A 27901-nucleotide genomic window follows, 5' to 3' on the forward strand; every position below is an offset into this window, starting at 1 on the left:
ATTCAAGCCTATTAATAATGCACATGCTGGAACTAATGTTATATTAATAGCAACAAGGATATACATTTCGGTTCTTCATATATCCATTCATTCAACAAGCATGGATTGTGGCAGCCACCCATCAGTCCTTGGCCCAGGCCGTGGAGACACTGATGAAGGACCACGTTCAAATTCAAAAAAGGTAAAATCATGACTCTCATTCAAAGTAGGAGATGTAAGGTGAAAACGTGTTAGAGAACCTACTTAAGTCATTAATGAGTGACCTGGTGATATGTTTCTATCGGTTCAAAAGAAAATGCAGAGACTGGAGAGGAATACTGAAATCAAAATGTAAATGGAAGCCAAAGTGGCCTCTTCCACAGTTTGGGAGCCTCCGTCATACAGAATTAGTGCGTGTCTACAGGCACGAATTAGTTTGCATTGCTATCAATTATCGACACTTTACAGAGTAGACAATGCAAAGCTAGCATTTGATAACCCGGAGGAACATGCTCTAGACAATGAGTAATTTTCCACGGAAGCACCATTTTTCCTTACGCTACAAAGATGATTAAGATACAGTCACTGACTTCTCATGTAGTATCTGGGGAGACTGACATAAACAAAGGACTTGGTTTGCTCTGGACAAGAGGAAAATAAATCTTTGTTTCTCCTCTTCTGTTTACAGGGGCCCTGTGAAAGAAACTCCTGTACAAGAATTGAGTATTGTCCCAAGAACTAAAAAAAGCGATACTTTGGTTTCAAAGCACATTTTAAACGTTTCTGCCTTAACAATTGTATTACAAATACACCAGTAAACCTATACATGTTCATTGTAAAACTAAAATGCAAACCATAAAAAAAAAAAATGAGAAAAAAGAAATCAGAGTCCTTGACTGCTTTCCTTTGTATCAATTCCACTTTCTCTGGGGCACCTGAGTGGCTCAGTTGGTTAAACATTCGACTTCGGCTCAGGTCATGATCTTTAAGTTTGGGAGTTCGAGCCCCACATCAGGCTGACAGCTCAGATTCTGGAGCCTGCTTCTGATTCTGTGTCTCCCTCTCTTTCTGCCCCTCTCCCGCTTGTGCTCTGTCTCTCTCTGTCTAAAATAAACAAACATTAGAAAACTTTTTTTAATTCCATGTTCTCACCCAGTGGAGACATAACTAACAAGATAACAATGTCCACAAATCCATACATGTGTTGTAGTGCTGAAGGGACAGATGAGGCCAACAGCGTCCTTCATTCAATGGGGCCATCGTCAAGAAATTCTTGGATTTGTAAAGTGGAATTAGTTTGGGGAAAAGGGGAGAGAGAGGAGAGTTAGAATTCTCTGCACTGGAAAAACAACACAAGAATGTTAAGGATTCGAGGCTGGCAAAAGGAAGCGGGAGGGGATTTCTGGGGAGGCTGGGGAATGAAGGGGTAGGGAGTGAAATCCTCAGCTAAGACATAGCCAGTGAGAAAAGCCCAGCACCAGGAAGGCTTTGATGAATTCTTGGCATCATGACATCTAATATTTCATCTCAAGTTATTGTGCGTTCTGGTCCATGATGTAATCTACTGCGATGAGCAAAACCTCTTCCGTTAAATAAACATCTGCTGGACAAGACAACCTACGTCAGGGGTACACTGAAGACTATGTCACTATGGGTCACACTCAGGGGCAATGGAGAGAAGAGGGCATTTGCAGGAGGTGAGAAATTCAATGGTCAGAGACTCCGACCAAGAGATGAGGAGGAGAGAGTAAGCCCCCAACTCTAGTGTTCTGCTAAGAACACCTGGAGATACAGGCAACCATACTTGACTTCCTGCCTTCTAGTGGATTAAAACTCTAGATATTTGCATAAATACTAAAGGAAAGTGTCATCTCAAGAAGCTGGAGCCACCAATGACAGCATGGAGGGCTTCCCAGAGGAAATGACATGTGAACAGAGTCTCATCACACAAAAGGGGCTAAGCAAGCAGGGAAGAGCAACTACATGCACAGAGGCAAAGAGCCATAAAAGGCCGAGGGGTGTTTGGGGGGAACCAAGAGCCACCTGGTTTTATAGGGCTCAGCCTGTGGAGGAGTGAAATGTGATTTTGAATTATCTGCCGACCTCTGGGGCTGGTGCTGGCATTTTAAAAACATAGACCTGGGGAGCGCCTGGGTGGCTCAGTCCGTTAAGCATCTGATTCTTGGTTTGGCTCAGGTCATGATTTCATGGTTTGCAGGTTCGAGCCCCACCCTGGATTCTGCGCTGGCAGTGTGGAGCCTGCTTGAGACTCTTTCTCTCTCCCTCTCCCCCTCCCCTACTTGTGCTGTCTCTGTCTCTCCCAAAATAAATAAATAAACTTAAAAATAATAAAACCATAGACCTGGCACAAAGAAGGAAAGCACTGTGGTGCAGCCCTGGTGACCGGACAAGGATTTGGAGACCCCTAATCTAACATTCAGTCTGTCACTACCCTGAGTAGTCAGCTTTCCTTCATTTGTGAGACAGAGACCATGACTTGTCCTTCCCAGGCTGTGCTTACCCCCACAGAGCACGGGGAGAATACGAAGGGCTGGGAGGTGAGAAAACGGTCTCCTTTTCTGAGCAAAGATGGAGGACAGGTCTGCCAAAGGAAGGACATTTCGGAGCACCTGGGTGGCTCAGTGGGTTAAACTTCGGACTTTGGCTCAGGTTGTGATCTCACAGCTTGTGAGTTCGAGCCCCACATCAGGCTCTGTGCTGACAGCTCGGAGCCTGGAGTCTGCTTCAGATTCTGTGTCTCCATCTCTCTCTGCCCCTCCCCTGCTCACGCTCTGTCTCTCTCTCTCTCAAAAATACACATTAAAAAAATTTCTTGAAGGATATTTCACTAAAAATGCTCAGAATAAGTAAATGGACTGAGTTTAATGCCTAGTGTTGGAAGTGAATCAATAAGCAAATGATACCTTCCAGAAAGCATTATCTGGCATGTAAACAAGACACAATTTTAGCAAAGTTGTTCCAGTGTCTTTTTTTTCCTTGCCTTTTGCTGGCATTAGTGGTGTGGAACGTACAAGCCTGCAACTCTAGTTCCATCCTTTCCCCCTTTTTTTAGCTTGTGGTTTTTGTTGTTGTTGTTTCTACCTGCTGGAGGCATGGGTTCAACAGTCTTACAGAAGGCAAAGTAGACAGACACACGGCCATGCTGATGAACAGGAACTTTTAGAACCTTTCTCTGCCTTAGCGTAAGATGCTCAGGGTCTAAGAGCCATGATGGGTTGTCTAAGCCCCCATCTTCCTGAAGCCACATCAGGGCAGCCCCCAGGATTCTCTCATCTGCCTTGAAAGGACCCGCAGATAGAAGGTCCAAAACACATCCACAAAAAGATACATAGGAGCATGCAACAAGTCCCTCTGAGTGGCGTGGGCAGCACTGCCTATGAAGTTGTGTTTATCTGCCTGACAAGTTCAGGTCATAGACGGCACCATTTTGTTCATGAATACATCCCCGGAATCTGGCATAGAACACGCACATAGTCAGGAGCTCAAAAACGTTTGGTGAACAGGAGAATAAATGGGAGAGGTCTGGAGAGGTGACCAAGGAGTGCTTGAAGGAGGCAGGGGCATACAATATGTAACAGAGAAAATGTACAGATGAGTGATTAAGAGCATAGATTCTGGGGCCGGGCTGCCTGGATTTGAATCTCAGCCACACCACTTACAAGCCAGGTAAGTTTGGGCAAATTACTGAATCGTGCTAGGTCTTAGTTTCTTGATCTGTAAAATGGGTATAATTATGAACCCACATCACAGAGCAGTGGGAAACATTAGAAACATGTAAAGCATTAGCCAACGTTCAGAATATAATCAGCGTTATTTATAGGTAAGCGATGGTCACATCGTAACTAGGATAAAGAGATGGAGTTTCATTCTGAGTGATGGCAATGATCCGAATGAGCCAAAGCACAAGGAGTGTGTAAGGGACGGGAACGCCAGCTTGGTCGTGGGCATGTGGTAGGGGCACGGTGAGAAGTACCCGAGTAAAGGAGGATGGGGAGCACATTCCCCAAAGGCCATTCGGACTTGAAGATGTAGGCACCTGAAAGTTTTATTTTCTTTCTTTTGTTAATATATCTTTTTATTTTTAAAGTTTATTTGAGAGAGAGAGAGAAAGGAGGAGTGGAGGGGGAGGGGCAAGAAGAGAGGGGGAGAGAGAGAATCCCAAACAGGCTCTGCACTGTCAGCAGAGAGCCTGCTGAGGGCCTTGAACTCAAGAACCACGAGATCATGATCTGAAGTTGGACACTCAACTGACTGAGCCACCCAGGTGCCCAGGTACCTGAAAGTTTCATAGCCAGTGCTCATCAAAGGATGTTTTAGAAAATGCAGAAATAAATTGTATTGATTTTCATAACAAGAAATACGCAAATTATCAACAGGAAAATGGCCTAATAAGCTTTGCTATATTTAGACTAGGGAGGATTACACAACAATTAAAGAGAATGAAGTCAACCTGTATGTAGGACTTTGGGAAAGGGACGCCTGGGTGACTCATTCAGTTAAGCGTCCGACTTCAGCTCAGGTCATGATCTCGTGGTCCGTGAGTTCGAGTCCCATGTCAGGCTCTGTGTCTCTCTGTCCCTCCCCTGCTCACACTCTGTCTCTCTCTCTCAAAAATAAATAAACATTAAAAAAAATTTTTTTAATTGAAAAAAAGACTTCGGGAAAATCTCTAAGTTGTATCATTGAGTGAAAAAAGGCATGTTGCCCAACAATAATGAATTATGATACTACCAACACACACAGGTTTCTACACATTTTCTATTGGCCCATGTATTCGCAAATACAAATAACGATGTCTAGAAGCTCACATATCAAATTGATACATAGGAACATTCCAGAAAGAGGAACACAGTTTGGGGAATAAGGACGTTGTCAAAGAGATTTCACCTGCATGGTCACACTTTTTTTTTATGTAAATAAAAAGTGATAGTTTTTTGTTGTTGTTGTTTGTTTTTTTAAGAAATGTGCTTGCGCGGAGGCTAGAACAGAAGCCATGACCTTGGTGGGAAGGCACCGCAGCTCTCTGGGTGTGAGGTGATAGGTAGCAAAGTCAGGGATGGGGAGGACAAGAAAAAGTACACAAGAGGAGTCTACAGAACAGAGAGCTGGAAAAACGGTGAAGTAGCTGAGAGAGAAGCATTACAGACTTGGAGCCTAGAGAGAGAGAGAGAGACAGACAGACAGAAGGCAGACAGACAGAGGGAGAGCAGAAGTTCCATTCTTGGCTCACACGCAGTGTCACCAAAGCTCTGAGAAAAGCTACCATCCAAAACTCTACAGCTTGCATGTGGACTGCTTTCTCTAGCCTAATCACGACCAAATTAGGTCAACTGGGTTCATCAATTCATTAATTACTTGGCCCACAGCTGTTTTAACAGCTTTTATAGAACCACAAAGACACCCCCAAGCAGTTGATTTAATACTGACTAGATATGGTGTCACTCTTGTTTAATAAAAAATAGCCAGATGGCGACCGGAGGGTCTTATCTGGGTCTTATTATTTTATCAGTGTATTGAAACTGATGCAGGAAATGGTTTTCTGCTGATCTGGGGGAGTTATTTTTATGCCATAAAAAGGGGATGGTTCGAGCCCTAAGTGACTTGGATTTAAGCCTTTTGGATCAATAAAGAGCCGAAATGTGTATTTCACTCACAACTGAGCAGAATGGCATTTATAATGTCCTGACCTCTTCAAGACCCACACAGAAGCCTTTCTCCCTTTGAAGTAAACCCATAAAAATTACATTTGTTGAATCAAGTTTAATATTAATCTTGTTAGAAGTTGTCTATTGACAATGTCAAATAGAGTTCCCTTCTGCTTCAGCTCATATAAGATACAGGAGAATTAATCTATCAAAACACAAGCTCTTGGGAGGCCTGGGTGGCTCAGTTGGTTAAGTGTCCAACTCTTGATTTCGGTTCAGTTCATGACCTCATGGTTCGTGAGATTGAGCCCCACGGCAGGCTCTATGCTGACAGGGCAGAGTCTGTTTGGGATTATCTCTCTTTCTCTCTCTGCCCCTCCCGTGCTCACGTGCGCGCATGCCCTCCCTCTCTCTCTCAAAATAAATTAAAAAACCATTAAAGAAAAACAACAACACAAGATCTTGTTCTTGAGCTAATGAGGTTGGTAGTTCATGGATGGGCTTCAAGGATTCGAGAACATTCTGGAATATTAGGCAAAATTCTCTGGATTGTGTCTTGTTAACCTGTGGGAGACCAAGAGCCTCTGGTTTTAATAAGTTCTAAAAAGCACACTAAATAATGCTTAGAAATTGCTACAATTTTTTGGGTTTTGTTTTTTTTTATAAAATACATCATCCTAGCTAATTAAATAATTCTATGTGGATAGGAGGTTTGATGATCTGGACAATATAAAATTAAAGTTATTCATATTAAGTCAGTCTTTTAAGGGAATCATGGCATGTAAAGCAGTAACTTAAAAAATTTTTTTTTAATATTTATTTTTATTTTTGAGAGAGACAGAGTGAGTGGGGGAGGGGCAGAGAAAGAGAGAGAGAGAGAGAGAGAGGGAGACACAGAATCTGAAGCAGGCTTCAGGCTCTGGATTGTCAGCACAGAGCCCGATGCAGGGCTCAAACTCACGCACCGCGAGATCATGACCTGAGCTGAAGTCTGACTCTGACGCTTAACCGACTGAGGCACCCAGGTACCCCTAAACCAGTAACTTAAAAAAAAAAAAAAATTATAGTTGATGATGAGCTGAACATTTCTCAGAAATAGTATCTAAGAAAAAAACTTTACAGAAATACTATCTCAGGAGAAAACCTTCAAGGAGAAAAAGGCTTCGTCTGGTTGAGAAAATCCCAGGACAGAGAGCACTTGAACTGTCCACTGCAGAAGAGACAGAAATTTGTAGGCAATGATGAAAGAGCAAGTTCTAACTTAAAATGAGTGTTGAGGATCACCTGGGTGGCTCAGTTAAGCATCGGACTTCAGCTCAGGGCATGATCTCGCAGTCCGTGAGTTTGAGCCCCACATGGGGCTCTGTGCTGACAGCTCAGAGCCTGGAGCCTGCTTCAGATTCTGTGTCTCCTGCTATCTCTGCTCCTCCCCTGTTCACGCTCGGTCACTCAAAAATGAATAAACGTTAAAAAAAAATTTTTTTTAATTAAAAAAATGAGTGTTGACAAAGACGTGGAGATAGAAAAAGACAAGGCATCATTGATAGTCAGAACTTTCTGGGCAACAGTAGGAGATAAGACAAGGATATAACCTTGGATCTGACCCAGTAGGCTGTGCCCTATTCAATAGGAAGGCTATGAAATGGAAGCTATTTAATGTTTCTGATCAAAGGGATAACATGAAAAAGTAGATCCATTCAGAATGGAGGCAGAAGGGGAATGGAGGAGGGAGGTATATTATTTGTAAAATAGCCAGGGTGGAGACGATGAGCCACAAAGAATGGCAAACAAGCGAAGGACCATGCAGGGTTACAAAGGAGCTGGCCGTTGCCAATGACAACTATTCTGAGGTCAAAACTTCTGTCCAAAATCATTGCCTTTTTCAAATGTTTAATTGGCATGTACAAAGGCACAGACCTTTAGCACCTGCTCTACTAAGTCCAAGGATGAAGCATCCACCATAATCCTTCCTCTGGTAAACTGGCCTTAGTAGGAGACAGACAGACTCGGCCCATAAAGATGCTGTCTCAGCAAATACTTCTCAAGAAAAGGAATGAGTTCCTCCTGAACTCTCTAGCCCTTGGTTATAATCTTAACTCCCGCCTCCCTCACCAACTTGGGACACAATGAAAGTTACCCCGGGAGGGGTTAACTCTACATTTCCTGGCTTGGAGAAGTGTAGACCAGTCTGTCTTTACCATACACTCCTTTCTGGCTATTAGCTGAAGGATTAATTACATCGCAGGCTCAGGCTGATCAATGAATATGTGGCCAGAGAGTCAGAGGCCATTTTAAGCAGAAAACTTATACCTTCTCTAGAAACCATGACCCTGAAGCACTGGAAAAAACTCTCCAGTCTCTCCATCACACAGCCAAAGGAAAACAGGCTTCTGAGGTCAGACCTTGTATATAATCATTAGGACAACTTCAGCAGGAAGAAAAGGAAACACAACATGGGAATCTGACGATGTGCAGACATTTACACAAACTATTGCAGACATGCGTGGTCCTCTGTTATTACCAGCGTTCTTTAGTAGGAAATAGTAAATCACCTCTTGTTTAAGTCACTGGTGGTTGGGACTATTACTTGGTGCTTCTGGGGAACCCAAAGGAAAAATGGAAAATGTCTACCCACAAGGTAGACATTTTTTTCCAAAAAAAGGAAAATGTCTACCCACAAGGACTGGAAGAGAAGAAATGGGCCAAACATGAAGATCTCAACATAATCATATCCATTAACAGCTGAGCAGGAGTTTGGTATCTTTGATCAGGAACTTCATTTTGGACCCAGTTTGATGAGCAGTGATTTAGTGAGGTCCTGAGATAAGCTGAGACTTCCACTTAATAATATTTGCTCCTGAAAAGAACATTACTTTTGAACAAGGTGCTGCTTCAGAGTCCACGTGTCATTTCTAAAATTATCTTGTTCCTTTGTAGAGATTTCATTGTTTGAAGGTTCTTTGTTCCAAGTTTCATTTTGTTTGAGATTTATGCCAGGTATAAAAGTCTCTCATTACTTAAGAATCATGGTGAGTAAAATAGGTAAGTATATAGGCTAAGTAGACAGATATATGATAGATGATATGGATGGATGGAGCAATAGATAGATGGATAGGATCTTTTTACCAAATAAGATGAAAAAAAAAGTAAGATAAGCAGAATAATGTCCCATTCAAATATTTCCATGCCCTAATCCCCAGAACCTATGAATATGATAAAGGTAACATGCGGTGAAAGGGAATTTGTAGATGTGATTAAATTACGGGTATAATGATGGGGAGGTTTTCCTGAATGACCTGGCTAAGCTCAGGGTGACTACAGTAATCCTTTTGGGTTTTTTTTAAGTTTAGTTACTTATATTTGAGAGATGGAAAGAGTGAGAACAGCGGAGGGGCAGAGACAGAGAGGGAGAGCAGGCTCCATGTTGTCAGCACAGAATCTGAAGCAGGGCTCAATCTCATGAGCCATGAGATCATGATCTGAGTCAAGTCAAGAGTCAGAGGCTTAACCAAATGAGCCACCCAAGCACCCTGCCACAGGAATCCTTTTAACACAAAGGCAGGAGGTCAGAGATGGGATGATGGACTTGGGGGTAAAAATGGTACCCTCTCAGATGGAGAAAGGGGCCACAAGCTTAGCACTGCCAGTGGCCCCCAGAAGCTGCAAAACACAAGGAGAGAGATATGCCTCTAAAACTTCCAAATGGAATGTAGCCCCTGCCAACACCTTCATTTTAGGATTTCTGGCCACCAGAACGGTAAGATAATAGATGTATACTGTTTTGACCCATTCGTTTGTGGTCATTTGTTGCTGTTGCCATAGGAAACCAAACAACACTGTGCTTGGAGCCCCTAAAGGCTCTGTTCCTGCCTGAAAGAAGCAACAGAGAGCTAGAAATGGCCCTTCACCTTCCGGCCACAGGCCCCCAGAGACACCTGAGGGGTCTGAGCTGCAGACAACGAGGATCTCACTCTGCTGTCCAGAGCAACCCACAGCAGGTAAGAACACACATCTGGGAGAACCCTCCAACCAACTCCACTTCCCTAATAATTCACATTTGCATCCCATTAGGATCAAAATGGCGCAGAAGGTAAATGGTCCCAAAGCAAAGAGGGGAATGACTCAAGCCTGGGGTTGGGTGGAAGGAAGATCTGACAGAGGAAGGTGCTGTGGAGTGAGGGGAACACCGTCTCAGCCTAGGTCTCCTGAGAGTGAGACCAGTGACAAGGGTCAGTGTGCCAGTGGCTTACTTGGTCAGGGATTGTAGGGAGTTGGAGTGAGGGTCCAGGGAAGAGGAACAGAGAAAAGGAAAACAATGCCAAGATACCCTGTATGCATCATTCAGGAGTGGCCCCATGGGCATGAACCAGACACACGCATGTGTGCATGTGCACATACACACTCCTGGGTCCCCTATGAATGCCAGTAAGCTCCTACAAGCCACCTGAGTTACCAATGGGGTATTAGCAAAGCCCTGAGACAAGAAGCTAGAGGTACATCCTGAGAGTCTTGGGTGAAGGCTGAGCTGCTGAAGTCTGTTGACATCTGCTCTCACCTGGTTACCACAGCGGCACATGGAGTAAAAGGTGGGGCTGACAGGGTTTTTAGTGGTCAACAAGAGGGATCCAATCCAATGACAAAAGCCAAACACTGTAATGGAAAGAAGGATCCATTTGGAAGACCAAAAAAGGAAGACAAATCAGCCCAAACGATGTGGCCCCTACCATGTGTTATCGATGGTGACTGTTAACAGCCCCTTCCAAATCCCCCACACCTGCCACAAGGCTGGAAGCCACCGCACAGACCCTCAGCAAAAGTTCGTCAAATCAAATCGGATTATTTTCTGCTACCTTCTCCCAATGTATTTGTTTCCAAGGGCTGCTATAATAAATTATCTCAAATTTAGTGGCCACAAAGCCCAGAAACTTACTCTCTCAAAATTCTGGAGGACAGAGGTCTGAAAGCAAGGTGTCTGTGGGGTCAGGCTCTCTTGGAGGGTCTGGGAGAGAATCCTCCCTGCCTTCTCCCTAGCTTCTCATGTTTGCTGGCAATCTTTGGTTCATAGATGCATCACTCTGACTCTCTGCCTCTGTCTGCACACAGCATTCTCCCTGTTTCCAGATTTCTTCTCCGAGGGCACCAGGCATCGGATTTAGGGACCATCCTCATCCAGCATGACTTCATCTCAATTTGGTTACACCTGCAAAGATCCTACCCCCGAATAAGATCATATTCACAGATTCTGGGTACATGTGAATTTGGAGGGGGGACACTACTCAACCCAGTGAACACACACACATTTATTTTGCATGGCTAAGGGGGGTTATGATTTTACCTTTTCTGGAAAATGATCCTGTAACAGTGCCGTTAACAGCTCAGCAGGAAGCAATGAATTGGAAAGGGGGAGGTAAAAGAGAAGGACTTTGGAGTTGAATATGTTAAAATGGCCTAAACGTGGGGCTGGAGGTCAGAGGGCGAGAAAGGCCTGATGGAGAGGAGGAGTGGGAACTTCAATGGCAAAAGCTCTGTTTATCTAACGTGCTCATTTTACAGAGGGGAAAATTGAGGCCCAGAGTGGGGTTACTCTCTCAAGGACACAGAGCAGATAATTGGCAAAAAGCAGAGTGCAGCCCTGACTTGTTGGCTTCTAGCCCAGGCTCCACATGCTGATTGGAAAGGTCATGGATAGTGTCAGCATTTGTATGGAGACCTTCAGACTATTCACGTTCCCTGGATGGCCTTCCACACATCACATCTTTAATGTTACCATGTACACACACACGTACATAGACATAAGGAAAAGGTGCCACCCATAGAGTGGCACAGAACCTAATTATAAAATCTCCTATTAGAAAAGCTGAACCTGAACCAAAATTTCAACTACAGATAATTAGCTTACATGATTACACCATGGTGCAATCTTTAGGCCACAGGGAAATGTCTAAACGGTAGACAACTCGATAGCTATGAGTTCAATGAAATAGATTTGGAGACAATGATTTCAATACTTGACAATGGCACAGGTACAGAGGGTCTCTGAATTCTTAGGATTCACAAAAGCAAGAGGCATTGTGAAAATGAAAAGAATTAGGGTCTCAAACTAGATTTTTTTTTTTAATTATGGTACTAACACTATGGTCCTGGACATATTATAATCAAGCATCATTTTCTTGTCTAACCCTCCAGTGATATTCCAGCTCCTGGGAGTTTATAATCACCAAGTCATAAAACGTGGCATACGTTCAATGTTATTTTACTCCATCCTCCTGTATGTCTCAGCTACACAGTGATACTTCTTTACCAGCCCCAAAGAGAATTACGAAAATGCATGGTTTCATAAACTTTCTCAAAACTTGCGGGCTTTAGAGGGGTATCTCTCCTATTCTGCTGGAAATCCAGTGTGTACCAGGAGGGTGTTTTGGCTCAATGTTGCTGTACCCTTTGGAGATGCATATACAAATAACCTCCAGGCCATCTTTTCTAAGCTCCTTGTTTCCATGATGTCATCTCCTATGAGTGTCACAACAACTCAGTAAGGTAGTCATTATTGTTCCCAGGGCAGAGACAAAAAAACTGAAGGTCAGAGAAATTTCATTGACGTGTCCAATCTGGCTAAACTGAGATCTCAACACCAGCCGTCTCCTTCCCCAAGCCTCAGGTTACCATCTGCCACCCTAAGTGAGGCCAAAACATGCCTTGCCAAAGAATTATTTTTTTAATGTTTCTTCATTTTTGAGAGATAGAGACAGAGCACAAGTGGGGGAGGGGCAGAGAGAAAAGGGAGACACAGAAGCCGAAGCAGGAGCCGGTCTCTGAGCTGTCGGCACAGAGCCCGACATGGGGCTCAAACTCACTAACCACGAGACCATGACCTGAGCCGAAGTTGGCTGCTTAACCGACTGAGCCACCCAGGTGCCCCTAAAAGAGTTATTTTTAAAGCATATTGATGAAATGATCCATTTGGAGTTGAATAGCTAAAAAGATCTATCCAGAAAATGATGTCACAGAGGCACACAGTGGTTTCTCCCTCGATACTCATGAATAAATTCTATAAAAATGGTAGCCAAAATCTATTGGCCACTTTCATTGAAAGGACTGTAAGAAGCCATAAATGTCTAGAATGTCAGATCTGGAAAGAACATAATATCGAACATGATAATAATAATGAACATAATAAGAACATGATCTAGAGATCATGGATGTGCTGGTTGACTGAAGGTACTCGTTGACAATTGGGGTGGGGGTTGCCACTGGGGTGTAGTGGGTGGATGTCAAGGATGCTGCTCAACACCCTACAACACATAGATCAAAATCCTCCAAAAATAAGGATCTGACTCATGGGAGCCTGGGTGGCTCAGTTGAGCGTCTGACCTCGGCTCAGGTCATGATCCCACCATTCGTGGGCTCGAGTCCCATGATGGCCTTTGCTCTGACAGTGCAGAGCTTGCTTTGAATTCTGTCTCCCTTTCTCTCTGTCCTTCCCCCCCAGTGAGTACTCTCTCTCTCAAAAAAAAAAAAAAAAAACAAAACACTAAAAAAATTTAAATAATGATCTGACCCCAAACGTCAAGTGACAAGGTTAAGACACCCTGATCTAGATCAGAAGTCCACAAATGTTTTCTGGAAAGGAGCAGATGGTACATTTTTTAACTCTGCCATTTACAACAAAAGCAAATGTAGACGATATGTCCAGTGCATGGGTATGTCTGTGTTCCCGTATAACTTTATTTCTAAAAATGGGCAACTTCCCAGAGTTGGTCCACAGGCCATAGATTTTCCACTCTCATCTAGATGAAAGGATTTCTAATTTTCTTTTCTAAGGACAGTGAAATGTTCTACTCAAATGAAATATTACATGGAATCCAAGACCTAACATAAAATAGATCAAAGAAATGTTTCTTTGGTTGAAGCATGCAAGGTCATTCTCAAATAAACTCCAGGGGTAGGCTGGACAAGCCTACCAAGGGCATTCTGGAACACTCTGATATTACCCAAATGCCCTTTTCAAAATGAGCAAGCCATCCTGTGCTCCACACCCCTCAGGGGCAACCTCCTATTCCTCTGATAAAACCCCTCTCCCCACCGATATGAACTCACAACATGGCAGTGTAGCTTAGTAGCTCGAGACCCTGCTTGAGAGGCACCCAGCTCTGACTATAGCACTTACCGGCTGTGTGACTATGGGCAAGTTACTTCACTTCTCTGAGCCTCAGTGTGCTCGTCTACACACAAATAAATGTAATCAAAATCTACCTCACATTCGTTGAAATGGGATTTAAAATGAGATTAAATGAGGTAATGGGTTCAGAGCCTCTCTGCACAATACGTGGTATAGAATAACCCTCAATACATTAATATCATTATTATAAGAATTTATTATTTTTGTGGGACACTCAACATCTCCAGAAACAACTTGTAGGCCAAAAGCCTAGGCTGGTTGGGATGCGAGGCCTCCGCTGACGGGAGGTGGTCAGTGATAGAAAGAGGTCTTTAGGGAAGAACTCTCTCAGGTTTCTACACTGGTATTTTTTTTTGTTCTTATTTTGCACAAATGCTGATCATAGGGAAAGGTCAGGCCAAGCGGCTTTTTTCCAAAGCCTTTTGGATCAAAACATCGACAGTGTCGCGGTCTGGAATGAAAATTGCACGGTCCTTCAGGCGGTAGGAAGCATGGCCAGATCCAGAGAGCAGAGGTAAAATGCCCCTTTGGGGTGCTACACTGCTCCCAGCAAGGAGAAAGAAAGTGATAAAAAAACAATTTGTTGTAGACACTGTCAGCTGCATCCCGACAGTTATGATTGCCCCTCCTTCTTCGTTCCTAAGAGAAGTCTCAAGAATCACAGGCCCAACGTTCCAGGGGAGGCTCTTCACCGTCCTGGGGGCTAAATCTTTTTCAGTCCAAGCCACCCAAGGCAGTTCCACTTGCCTGTGATTGACAGAGAAACAAGCATAGGACACAGCTCTGGTCAATAGGACCTATGGAGAAGGACACCGTCTCTAAGACTTTCCTCCCGTCCGACACCAACTACAAGTTTGGGGGTCTCCAAGACCACCCTCAGTTTTGATAATTTACTTCAACTATACCAATCATATGGTTTATTACAGTAAAAGAGCACAGACTGAAATCAGCCAAGGGAAGAGGTCCAAGAGATACCAAGCATGGAGACTCGAGTTGACCTTCACCAATGGAATCATGCAGATCGTACTGACTTCTCTCAATAGCCATGTGTGATGATATGCATGGAGTATTGCCACTCCGGGATGCTCACCTGAATCTTGGTACCCAGAGTTTTGCTGGGGCTCAGTCATGTAGACAGGACTGACCAGCCCCATGGCTAAAGTTAGTCTGCAGCCCCTCCAGAGGGTGAGCCACAAAGCAAGGCCCAAGGCCTTGTTAACATAGACTATGGGCCATAGCCCAAGACCATCAGGTAAACAAAGACATTCTTATCAGGCAGGACACTCCAAGGGCTTAGAGGTTACCTCCCAGTATCTGGGGCCAACGGTCAAATGTTTGGGCAACTTTAATCCCTTACTGCCCAGACCCACAGAGGAGGACTTGGTGGAGTTTTTGTCTCCTATCTTCTATTTGTTTTATTTTGAGAGAGAGAGAGAGAGGGTGCAAGTGAGGGAGGGGCAGAGAGAGAGGGAAAATCCCATGAGGGCAGAAACACAGAGGGGTTTGGGGAGAAGTGAGGCTCACCTGGGCCTTGAGCTCACCGGATGTGGGGCTCCAACTCACCCGATGTGGGACACGAACTCACCAACTGTGAGATCACGTCGTGAGCCCAAGTCAGATGCTTAATGGCTGAGCCACCCCGGTGCCGTCTCCTCTTTTAAAAGTATACAGGTCAGGCTCCTTGCTCTCCCCATATTTGACTGTTTTTGTGTGCAGACCAAGAGGCCCAGAACTGCAGCAAATCCCCTGTAACCAGGAGGGGAGCCACCAGAGGATAAAAGTCACAAGCGGAGGGTGGCAGAGAAGAAAGATGGGGAGCCTTCAGTTATAGCTCATGTCTTAAGGCAAACTTTTCTTTGCATGAAAGAATATGCCTCCGTAATTTGTTTAAGCTCCTTTAAGTTAGATTTGCCTGTTACTTGCAGGGGGAAGCTTCCTAACTCATCCACCTGGTCATTAGGGTATTATGGTCTGGCTAAGGGCTAGTCAACAGAATGAATCAGAGGGAGTCTGTGATGTGACACAAACTACAAACCACACCTGAATAACAGTAACAGAGTCACCAATGCTTTCCACTGGGGTGTGTACGTTTCTGCAATTCACAGTATAGGTGAAGCAGAAACGTCCCAAGGTAGGAGTCTGCAGACAGGGCCTTAATATTTGATTCTATCAGCATTTCACCATGGGTCCTTGAATGGGTCACGCCACTGCTCTGACCTCCATTTCCTCATCTGAAACAGAAGCCAAATACAAATTCACCTGGGGCGCCTGGGTGGCTCAGTTGGTCAAGCATCTGACTTCAGCTCAGGTCATGATCTCACGGTTCAGGAGTTCAAGCCCCATATCAGGCTCTGTGCTGTGGCTGTGGAGTGTGCTTGGGTTTCTCTCCCTCTCTCTCTGCCCCTACCCCACTTGCTTTCTCTCTTTCTCTCTCAAAATAAGCATTTAAAAATTAAAAAGAAAAAAGAAATGTGAGGAGTGCTCTGGGCTTAAAGAACAACAAAGAAGTGAGAAACCACAGAAAGCACACGCATGAGTGTTTGTGCACGTGTGTGTGCATGTGTGCACGTGTGTGTTTATGATAGCATGTGGGCTGCCAGGCAAGCAACTCAATGGTACTCACGCCTAAAGATTGGGGGGGGGGGGAGATGATGCTGCACAGGTGAGCAGGGACTGCCTTATGCAAGGAAGTTTCCATGCCAAGCTAAGACAGATGCCCTGACTTGCTGGCTTCCCTCTCTACCATACAAGAAGGGAGACATACTCCCCCTCAAGCAAAATCTGAAGCCAGCCCAGCACACACATCAACAAAAGTGGCTGTCATTCTCCTTTCCTGCTCATGGCTTCCACAATTATCCTTCTCTTTCACTCCACGTTTCTTTTCCCGTATCCCCTATTCAGCAGCTAAGTGCCATTTTTATATATTTTCGTGCATTTTCCTTTCAAGCTACAAAATGCATGCTGGTGGTAACAAGTCAAAATTGGGTTTACAAAGAAAAGGGCAACTGTTGCTCCCTCTTTGCTCAATCCCAGACACCCTTCCAGCAAGGAAACACAGCTAAGTTTGGTGGGTGCGTTTCCACACTTTTCTTTATGTTCCTACAACCATACATCACAGAAAAAGTTTTCCTGCTTTTTTAAAAAAACTGGATCATACTATTCACATTATAGCATGTAACTGGCTCAGAGAGATGTTGATACATAGAGATGTAATCAATTTCTATAAAAGCTGTATCATATTCCATAGAAGGAGTAACCCTCCCTGTTAATTCAACCATCTTCATCAGTGGACAACATTGGATTTGCTTCTGCCTTTTTGAGCAGTTTTCAATAATATTGCAATAGACATGCTAGTACATTTATCTTTATGCACTGGTACATTCAGCTGTGTAGGACAGATCCCTCAAAATTGGATTCCTGGGTGAAGGGGTATTTATATACCTGATTTCGACAGATAACGCCATTTCTTAAAAGACTGTAGCATTATATTTGAACTGAAGCATTGTACCTATTTCCTAAACGAGGCGTCAGCCAGAAAATACCATTTTTCATCCACCAGATTGGCAAGGGCCAGCCAAGGGGAAGGGAAAAGGGGGAATGCATTGAGGGCCTTGGGAGAGATGGTGAACTACCTTGCTGGGTTGCCCTTCCTTGGGTCTTGGATGCTTAAGAACTGAACAAGAGAATCTAGCTTGAAGCAAGTTACCCGGCTATTCAGAAAGACCACTTCCTATGCTTGAGGAGTGACAGAGAAAGTGGTCGTGAGACTATTTTAGTTCAAGGTCATTCCCTGCTCCCAGTCCTTCTCTCAAGCCCTGAAGAGGCCATCAACTCTTTGCCTCCGCAGATCTTTGCAGACGCTTCTCCTCTTTCTAGGCTGCCCTTTTCTTCCAACCCATATGCTCGTGTCAGACCCTTACTCGTAGTTCAGATGAACCTCAACTTGCACCTTTCCCATGAAGCCTCCAAATGTTTCCACTGTGATGAAACTCCTCTTCTACTGCCTTCTTGAACAATAGCAACTACATTGCTTATGATGTGCCAGACATGGTGCAAGGCCCTTTAATGCATTATCTCATCGACTCCTTCATAATCTTATGAGGTAGGTCATATTATTAGCTACACTTTGAAGGTGAGAAAACTAAGGAACAGAAAGCTTAAGTCCCTAGCCCAAAGACACAAAGCCAGTAGGGTCCACCCAGGTGGAGCTGGGCTTTATACTCAACTCTGTCTAATGTCAGAGTTCAGACTCCAGTCATCATCCAGTGTCACATAACAAGAGAGGAAATTCCCTGAGCAAGCCCTCACTGTCATGGCAAACTGGCCGGATCATCGCTTTGTAAACACTGCCTGCTACAGCTAAAAGTGTTTTCTACGTCTCCCAAACCGTCTTACCCCCCAATGAATATTATGAATGGAACAAAGTTGTCAAGCCCTACAGTAAATGGCACGCAGTGTGATGTTACCAGAATTCAAGCTTTCTGCTGCTAATTTTTCACTGGGTTGCAAGCTTTAATTTAACTGTCAGACCCTGGGTCTTCTAGCAGCGCTAATGGAGGACCATGGCAGCGATGGCAATTATTTCTAGACATCGGTACCTCCTTCGTTTACCTTCTGCTCGCAAATACTCAGCAGCTTCAAGCTAATTTCCTTTCTTATTTTCTTCATTAGTTTGCAAACTCCCACTGTCAACATAAACAACCTGCCTGATAAAAAACGTCCACACGCAGTGTTCAAAATATTAAAACTGTCAAATATAAATTGTGTTTTTCCGAGGCAGGCTAAACATGTCACACGTGTGGAAACCACTTTCTGAAGACAGATTTCGTAGGTCAAAAAGCTGTTGGGATATTTTCTTAGCCCACGAAAGCAAACCCCCGACAGGACAGGTTCTTCTAGATCTCGTTCTGATGTTATGAAAATCAGCTTCCAATCTATGCTGGACAAATGTGATAAAAATGCTGGCTTCAAATGTCTTTGCTTCACATGAAGACCACAGGTTTTCTGATTAGGGAGCAATCAATAGGAGAATTACCCAAAAGAAGTAGTTGGATTTGGCTTGTTGTTGCTCCTTCATTATTCCTCCCATTAAACGACACAGACAGAGGATGGGGCCTGTGAACCGCTTAATATCAGGGGCGTGTTTCTCTCAAAAATCAGAGGCTGAACACCCTGACTCAAATTGCTAGGTAGCAGCTTAAGTTGCTGATGGGAATAAAAGCACCAGAGATAACTGAAAAACAGAGAAGAAAGGTGTCTGACCTCAGGTGGGGTTGAGGCAAAAAGAGGACAAAGGCTGAAAGAAAATGGGGTGATTTTTAGCAGGACTGCAAGGGAAATCCTCCCAAACGGACCGTGTGGCCAAATAAACACTGGCATGTTCAAAATGTGGAGTCAGAGAAAAGGAGCCATTTGAAGCAGCCCTTATCTTCCACTTTGCTCAGCTGGAAGTCAGGGGGATGGTGGGCGGGCGGGTCTTCTGGAGTCTGACCCCCTTGTGACAAAGGGAGAGAGGGCTGCTAGAAGCTGCGAGACCAAGAAGCAGAGTCACGTCTGGAGAAAGGGTTATGCGTGCACACGCACATGCAGACACACGTACGGACACACACAAATACACGTGCAAACACAAAGACATGCACAGACACACACACAAAAAGACACGTACACACATGCAAACACAGATACATATGCAAAACACAGAGACACACAGATACACATGCAAACACACAGACACACACAGACACGCACACACACACAAACACACAGACATGCACAGATACACATGCAAAACAGAGACACACCGATACACATGCAAACACACATGCAGACACACAAAGACACACATGCAAACAGACACGCACACACATGTAAACACACACAGAGACATGCACACACGTGCAAACACACAGAGACACACAGATACACGTGAAAACACACATGCAGACACGCAAAGACACACATGCAAACAGACATGCACAGATACACATGCAAAACACAGACACACACATGCAAACACACAGGCAGACATATACAGACACATGCAAACACACACACATGCAGACACACATGTACACATGCAGACACAAAAGACACACATGCAAACACACACAGACATGCACAGATACACAAGCACACACAAAGACACGCAGATACACATGCAAATACACACAAACACACATGCAGACGCGCACACACATGTAGACACACACAAAACACCCATGAACACTCACAAACAGAAACATACAGAAACACACATGCAGACACACAGAAACACACACAGACACAGATACACACACAAAGATACACACATGCACAAACACACACAGAGACACATATGTAGACACAGAGACACACACAGGCAGACACACACATACACAGGCATATGCATACACTCATATACATATGTATACACACACAGGGAGACCATATATACAAACAAAACGTGTATTGTTTGATATGTGTATGAGAGAGACACAGAAAAAGAGAGATAGAAAGAAAACCAGAGGAAGACAGACAGCAAAGACAGAAGCAGAGAAAGAGGGAATGATACACTTGTGAAAGACAATTGCATTTCTGGAGAGCCAGGACGTGGATATTTCATGTTCTCTTAAGTTTGAGTGTGGCTCACTAGCAAGCAAGGAAGGAACCAAGAGGTCATGTGGGATCATTACACAGCAATCTGTCACATTTCTATACACTAATAATGAAATAGCAGAAAGAGAAATTAAGAAAACAATCCCATTTACAATTGCACCAAAAACAATAAAATACCTAAGAATAAACTTAGCCAAGGAGGTAAAAGACCTGTACTCTCAACACTATAAAATACTGATGAAAGAAATGGAAGGTGACACAAAGAAATGGAAAGATATTCCATGTTCATGGATTAGAAAGACAAGCATTGTTAAAATCTCCGGGCTACCCAAAGCAATCCACAAATTTAATTGCAATCCCTATCAAAATACCAACAGCACCTTTCACAGAACTAGGACAAAAATCTTAAAACTTTGTATAGAACCACAAAAGACCCAGAATAGCTGAAGCAACCTTGAAAAAGAAAAATACAGCAGGAGGGATAACAATTCCAGATTTCAAGACATGCTACAAGGCTGTAGTGATCAAAACAGTATGGAACTGGCACAAGAAATGGATACATTGATCAACAGAACAGAACAGAGAGCCCAAAAATAAACCCACAATCATATGGCCAATTAATCTTTGACAAAGGAGGCAAGAACACGCAGTGGGAAAAAGTCTCTTCAACAAATGGTTCTGGGAAAACTGGACAGCAACATGCAGAAGAATGAAACTAGACCACTTTCTTACACCATTCACAAAAACAAACTCATAATGTATTAAGAATCTAAATGTGAGACCTGAAACCATAAAAATCCTAAAAGAGGGCACAAGTAGTAACTTCTTTAACATCCGCCATAGCAACATTTTTTTAGATATGTCTCCTGAGTCAAGAGAAACAAAGGGAAAAATAAACTATTGGGAATACATCAAAATAAAAAGCTTCTGCATAGCAAAGCCAACCATCAACAAAAGCAACCTACTGAATGGGAGAAGATATTGGCAAATGATATATCTGATAAAGGGATAGTACCCAAAATATATAAAGAATTTATACAACTCAATGTCAAACAACCAAACCAAAAACCAAATGAATCCAATTAAAAATGGGCAGAAGACATGACTAGATATTTCTCCAAAGAAGACATCCAGATGGCCAACAACCATATAAAAAGATGTACAACATCACTCTCATCACTAGGGAAATGCAAATCAAACCCAAAATAAGGTATCACCTCACACCTGTCAGAGTGGCTAAAATAAAAAACTCAAGAGATAACAAGTCTTGGTGAAGATGTGGAGAAAAAGGAACACTCGTGCACTGTTGGTGGGAATGCAAACTTGTGTAGCTACCGTGGAAACCAGTATGGAGATTCCTTAAAAATTAAAAAGAGAACTACCATAGTATCTAGTAATTCCCCTACTAGTTTTTACCCAATGAGTAGGAAAACACTAATGCAAAAAGATATATACACCCCTATGTTTACTGCAGCATTATTTACAAGAGCCAAGATATGGAAGCAGCCCAAGTGTCCATCGGGTGATGAATGGATAAGGAAGATGCAGTGTATATATGTAAATATACACACTGGAATATTCCTCAGCCATAAAAAAGCACAAAATCTTGCCATTTGCAACAACATAGGTGGACCTAGAGGGCGTAATGCTAAGTGAAATAAGTCACTCAGAGAAAGACAAATACCGTATGATTTCACTCATATATGGAATCCAAAAAACACAACAAATGAACAACAAAAAAAAAAGGAAAAAAGAAAAGAAAAACAGACTCTTACCTACAGGGAACAAATTGATGGTTACCAGAGGGGAGGTGGGTTGGTAGATCGGTGAAAGAGGTGATGGGGATTAAGAGTACACTTAGCATGAGGAGCACTGAATAATGTATAGAATTATCAAATCACTCTATTCTACACCTAAAATTACTATAACACCATTTGGTAACTATATTGGAATTCAAATTTTAATTTTTTTAATAAATAAGGGAGCAAGTATTATTATAGTTGTACATTATTATACATATGGGATCTGTAGAAAGAGTCGACATAGAAAGATCGAGATCAAAGAGGAAGGTAAGAAAAGAGAAAACAAAAGGATGGGAAATATAAAATATTAAATGACATATAAATGACAACTTGACCAGAGTTGTAAAATAATACAAACTAGAGATACAATAAAATGAAATAAAAATTTTAGCCAAAAAAAAAAAAAAAGAGGTTACGTGGGCTCATTAAGCACTCAGCAAAATGGGCCAGACAGGTTTTCAAATTGCCCAAGAATAACTCCCAGAAAAGGAGTCATAATTCCTTGTCACTACCACCGGGCTGAAGCCCCCTTTGTGTTTGAAAATAGCAAGGGTCTAGGGGTGCCTAGGTAGCTCAAGTTGGTTAAGCCTCCAACTTTGGCTCGGGTCATGATCTCTCAGTTTGTGGGTTCGAGCTCCAAGTTGGGCTCTGTGCTGACAGCTCAGAGACTACAGCCTGCTAAGGATTCTGTGTGTTCCTCTCTGTCTCAAAAATAAAGAAAACATTAAAAAAAAATTTTTTAAACATTTAAAAAATTTTTAAAAACAAGAAAATTGCAAGGGTCTAAAGAGTTTGAAACCAACACTGTGTTGTTACTTATTTTTATTGAAAAACACATGGCTTGTAAAACCGTTGCAAGCTAGTGGTTGCTTGCTATATGGGTCAGGCATTTCTTCAAGAATTTACATGGGTTAACCCTTTTAATCCTCATTACAACTAGATGAGGTAGGTCCTACTATTATTATCTTCATTTCACACATGAGGAAACTGAGTCACAGGATTGAGTAACTTGCCCAAAGCTATACAGCTGAAAGCCACAGAGCCAGGACCTAATCAAGGCAGACCTGGCCTGAGCGTCTATACTCTTGATTACTGCACCCCACTGACCCTCCCGGCCATGCTGTATTGCATGCACATTGATGCATTTCTATGCATGCCACACAAATACAGTGCCACGAAAACTTCCAAAGGAATAAAATGTTTATGACCAGAAAATTTCTTGCAGGCAAAATGCCCAGTGTGGGTTAATTCAAGTTAGGCTAGTTTGTTGGTGGTAGAACTTCTCACTGACCCTATGGTAACACGTGTTGCAATTCTCCAAGGGTTTAACTTGCACATGCACAGGGGGTAACTCTACATGCTTAATTCTGCTTTTTTTTTCCCCCACAGATTCACCTAATCAACATAGAATTGGTGGAGAATTCTGATCTAGATGCTTTCTAGGTCTTCCCTCAACCACCAACTCCAAGACTCCCAGATTGCCTTTACTTAATAACTATGAATAAAGGTCATTATTTAAAGTTTATTGATTTGCTTTGAGAGAGAGAAAGCGCGCGCACGAGAGCGCCAAGGCAGAGGGGAGAAGAGGTGCACAAGTCCTGAGGAGATATAGGAGTTTGTTCAAGGATCTGCAAGGAAGCCAAAATGGCTGGAGGGTCGTAATGGGGGGAAAGTGGTGAGAGGGAGTTAGAGAGGAGCCAGGAGCCAGCTGGTCATATTGAGCCCTGTAAACAATGTGTCTCAGAAGGACAGTAGCAAAGGAATCTGATCACTAAGGCATCTGAAAAGGAAAAATTGCACATGGCTTACTTTGGGCAGAGCAGTGGCTGGTGCCACAAAAGAGTGGGGGAGGGCAGGGTGGAACAGCATGGAGATCCTATGGAGCTGGGTTCACATGCTATGTCATCCATTAAATGAAATGTGAGGGGTATGTGTGTGTGCGCATGTCCAGTTTTTCATATTAGTCTTAGAAATGCTTTTAATTATGAAAATTTTCAAGCACAAATAAAAACATGGGTTTCCCCCACATCCTCATGCCCCATTTGCTTCTCCTCCTTAGTTCCCTCCCCTCCTCTCTAACCCCACTCCATAGAAACTTCTTTTGCCAATATTACCAATGATATCCACCATGTTATCAAACCCAATGCCCATGTTTTGGTCTTTATTTTACTCAGTCTCTCAAGGTCACTCAGCAAGACCCCATCGAAGTGCTGGGCTCTGTTGACTTCTAGAACATTCGGTTATCCTCTTCTGTCCCTGGTCATGCCTTCATAGCTATCTGTTGCTCTTCCTCCTCTCCTTGACTCCAAAGGTCAGCATTGTTCAGGATTCAATGCGGGGCTCCCTTCCTGTCCTTTCCCTTCCCTTCCTGATCTATGTTGGTTTCCCAGTTAATCCAAAAGATCTCAGAGTCTGACTCAACCAGACCATTTGACCATGAGGTCTGCCTGTTTGGTAGCTGGATAGGAGAGGAAAGTGGGTCTTTGTGTTGCCAGAGGGAGGACACAATATGTGGTCTTAAGTTGGTCCCCATGTAGAGTGGGATGAACAGGATAACTAAGGATATTTAACCACTGTGTTTCTTATCACAGTGTAAGCATAAAGTTGGCACACTTACTGACAGACGACTCACAAGGATGATTCTATTTGAGCATCTGCACTGAAAAATAAGGGAAGTATTCCTGGCTTCAGGCTTCAAAGCACCCAGAATTATTAACGATTCCTCAGCTGGCCTCAGTGCCACTAGCAAGAAAGCACCAACAATTTTTTAATTCAACAAATTATCAATTAGGAGTAACCTTTAAGAAGAGGCAGCCTCCCTGGCCTTGGCTTTATTTTGTACTCTAAATTCAAGGCCCTGAAAATGTAATAAACCCACAGTTTCAATATTATTCAAAACCAATAGTTTTTTCTTTAATTATTGCAGGTTAAAGCTTCCTTCATTTATATGCATTATTTGAGAATTTTATCTGGAACACATGAATATCAAAGAAGGCCTTTGAGCCTTTTCAAAACTCATTCGTTTCCACTGTTAAAAAAAAAAGTACAAATTCCTGTATGGGAAATTTCCTAGCTCTGTTTTGTTAGCCACATTTAGGGGAATCTGGAGTCTGTTCATGTAAACTTTACAGAAAGACAGGTGCACCTGGGTGGCTCAGTGGGTTAAGCATCCGACTTCAGCTCAGGTCATGATTTCACCGCTCCTGAGTTTGAGCCCCGCGTCAGGCTCTGTGCTGACAGCTCAGAGCCTGGAGGCTTCTTTGGATTCCGTGACTCCCTCTCTCTCTCTCTACCCCTCCCCTGCTCATGCTCTGTCTCTTCCAGTCTCTCAAGAAATAAATAAACGTTAAAAAAATTTTAAAGAAAGACAGATGGATAGATGTAAAGGAAGGTGGATGTATGGATGGATAGATAGATACACAGACAGGATGGATGGATAGATGACAGATCGATAGACCGATAGATAGTTGTGAAGACAGATGGATGCATGGATGGATGGACAGATACAGACAGAGCTGTGCTAAAGCACAAGACAAAACACAATAAAAGCATTAACTTCATTTACTCTTCATAGAAACTTGATATGGAATATGTGGTTTTTATCACCATTTTATGCAAGCAAACTGATGCTGAAGGGTGCTGGGTAATCTGCTCCACGTTACTCAGCTTGAAAATAAAGGAACCATTGACGATGGTCCATGATGACGACAGCAACGTAGTAATCATCTTTTCTTTTTTTTTCTTTTTTGAAATCTCCTATGTGCTAGGCACCATACTTGGTGTTGTATGTGCATTATGTCACTTAGCCACCACTATCAAGCTTTAATTATCTCTATTTAGGTAAGGACACTGGCACACAGAGCAATTAAGCAGCATGAACAAAGTCACAAAGTTATAGGTGCTGGCATCATAATCAGAACACAGTTCCCTCTGGGTAGCCAAAATCTTTCCACTGTACCACACTTTGTCTCTACTGGCTTAACCTTTTGAAATTTTATTAAATAGTGGTGTAAAAGGCCATCAATTTTCTCTATACAGACTTTACAAGTCTTTTGGGAAGTCTGTAAATATAGTTCTGTGTCATTCTTCTTGTATGGATTGCTTATGGAAGACAGATACAGAGCATCAAAAAGGCTCACCTCTGGGGCGCCCAGATGGCTCAGTTGGTTAAGCATCTGACTTCAGCTCAGGTCATGATCTCACCTTTCGTGAGTTCAAGCCCCACATTGGGCTCTTTCCTGGTAGCTCAGAGCCTGGAGCCTGTTTCAGATTCTGTGTCTCCCTCTCTGTCTCTACCCCTCCCCCCCCCAGCTCTCTCTCAAGAATAAACATTAAAAAAAAAAAAAGGTTCAGCTCAAAAATGTCTCCTGAGTATTATATTTTGAGATTTGAGTAAATCAGAGCCTCTTTTAAAATGTAAATACCACCTGAAAATATTAAGCTTATTAGAAAGTCACACCTTAGTGTTAACAGTTAGATAATCCAATTTATACCTGAGCAGCATACTGAATGGGTATTGTAATGGTGGTAGAATGGATCATTTTCTTCCTCTCCTTTAGTCTGGGGCATTGAAAGAAAGAAGAATAAAGAAAATAATTGGGTAGATTTTCTTGAATAAGCTTTTTATTTTAGCATAATTTTGGATTTGCCAAAAAAAAATGTGATTATGGTACAGAGTCCCTATATCCCCCACATCTGGGGCCTCCTTATTAACATCTTACATTAATAGGGTGACTTTGTCACTATTAGCAGAACAATACTGATGCCTTATTATTAACTAGAGCCCGTTGTTTCCTCATATTTCTTTGTTGTTTTTTTTTTTACCTAATGTCCTTTTTCTCTTCCAGGGTACCATATGACACTTAGCATGTTCTCCTTAAGATCCTCTGGGCTGTGACAGTTTCTCAGACATACCTTGGTGTTTTTTGTTGTTGTTATTTCTTTGTTTTTGACATGGGGGAGGGGTAGAGGAAGAGGGAGAGAACATCTCAAATGGGCTCCACGCTCGGTGCAAAGCCTGACATTGGGGCTTGATCTCATGACTTTGAGCTTATGACTTGAGCTGAAATCAAGAGTGGGATGCTCAAGTGACTGGGCCACTCAGGCACCCCAGACATACCTTGTTTCTAACGACGTTGACAGTGTGAATACTGGTGATGTATTTTTGTAGAATGTCCCTGTGTTGGGATTTATCTGATGGTTTTCTCAGTAGCCTGGGGATGAGGGTTTATGAAAGGAAGAACACAGGTGATGTGCCATGATACCAGGGGTACATGCTTTCAAGGATACTATTGATGTGAACCTTGACCACCTGGCTGAGGAGTGTTTTCTCAGGTTTCTTCACTGTAAAGTCACTCTATTCTCCCTGTCCTTACTATCTTCTTTGGAAGGAAGTCACTATGTGAAACCCACACTTAAAGAGTAGGGTCTGAGGATCCCCCTCCTTGAAAAGACAATATCTACATAATTATTTGGAATTCTTTGGCATAAGAGGTTTGTCTGTTCTCCCCATTTATTTCATTATTTATGTAGATCAGCATGGACAGTTGGATGTTTTTGTTTTTTGTTTTTACTTCGGGATAATAATCCAATACTACTGGACTATTTGGTTGCTCAAATTGTTCCAGCTCTCAGTCTTCAGGAACTCTTTCAATTGACTCCTTTGTGTCCTTGACATAGCT

Source organism: Lynx canadensis, chromosome E3 (genome assembly GCF_007474595.2).
Source record: "Lynx canadensis isolate LIC74 chromosome E3, mLynCan4.pri.v2, whole genome shotgun sequence".
Taxonomy (NCBI): domain Eukaryota; kingdom Metazoa; phylum Chordata; class Mammalia; order Carnivora; family Felidae; genus Lynx; species Lynx canadensis.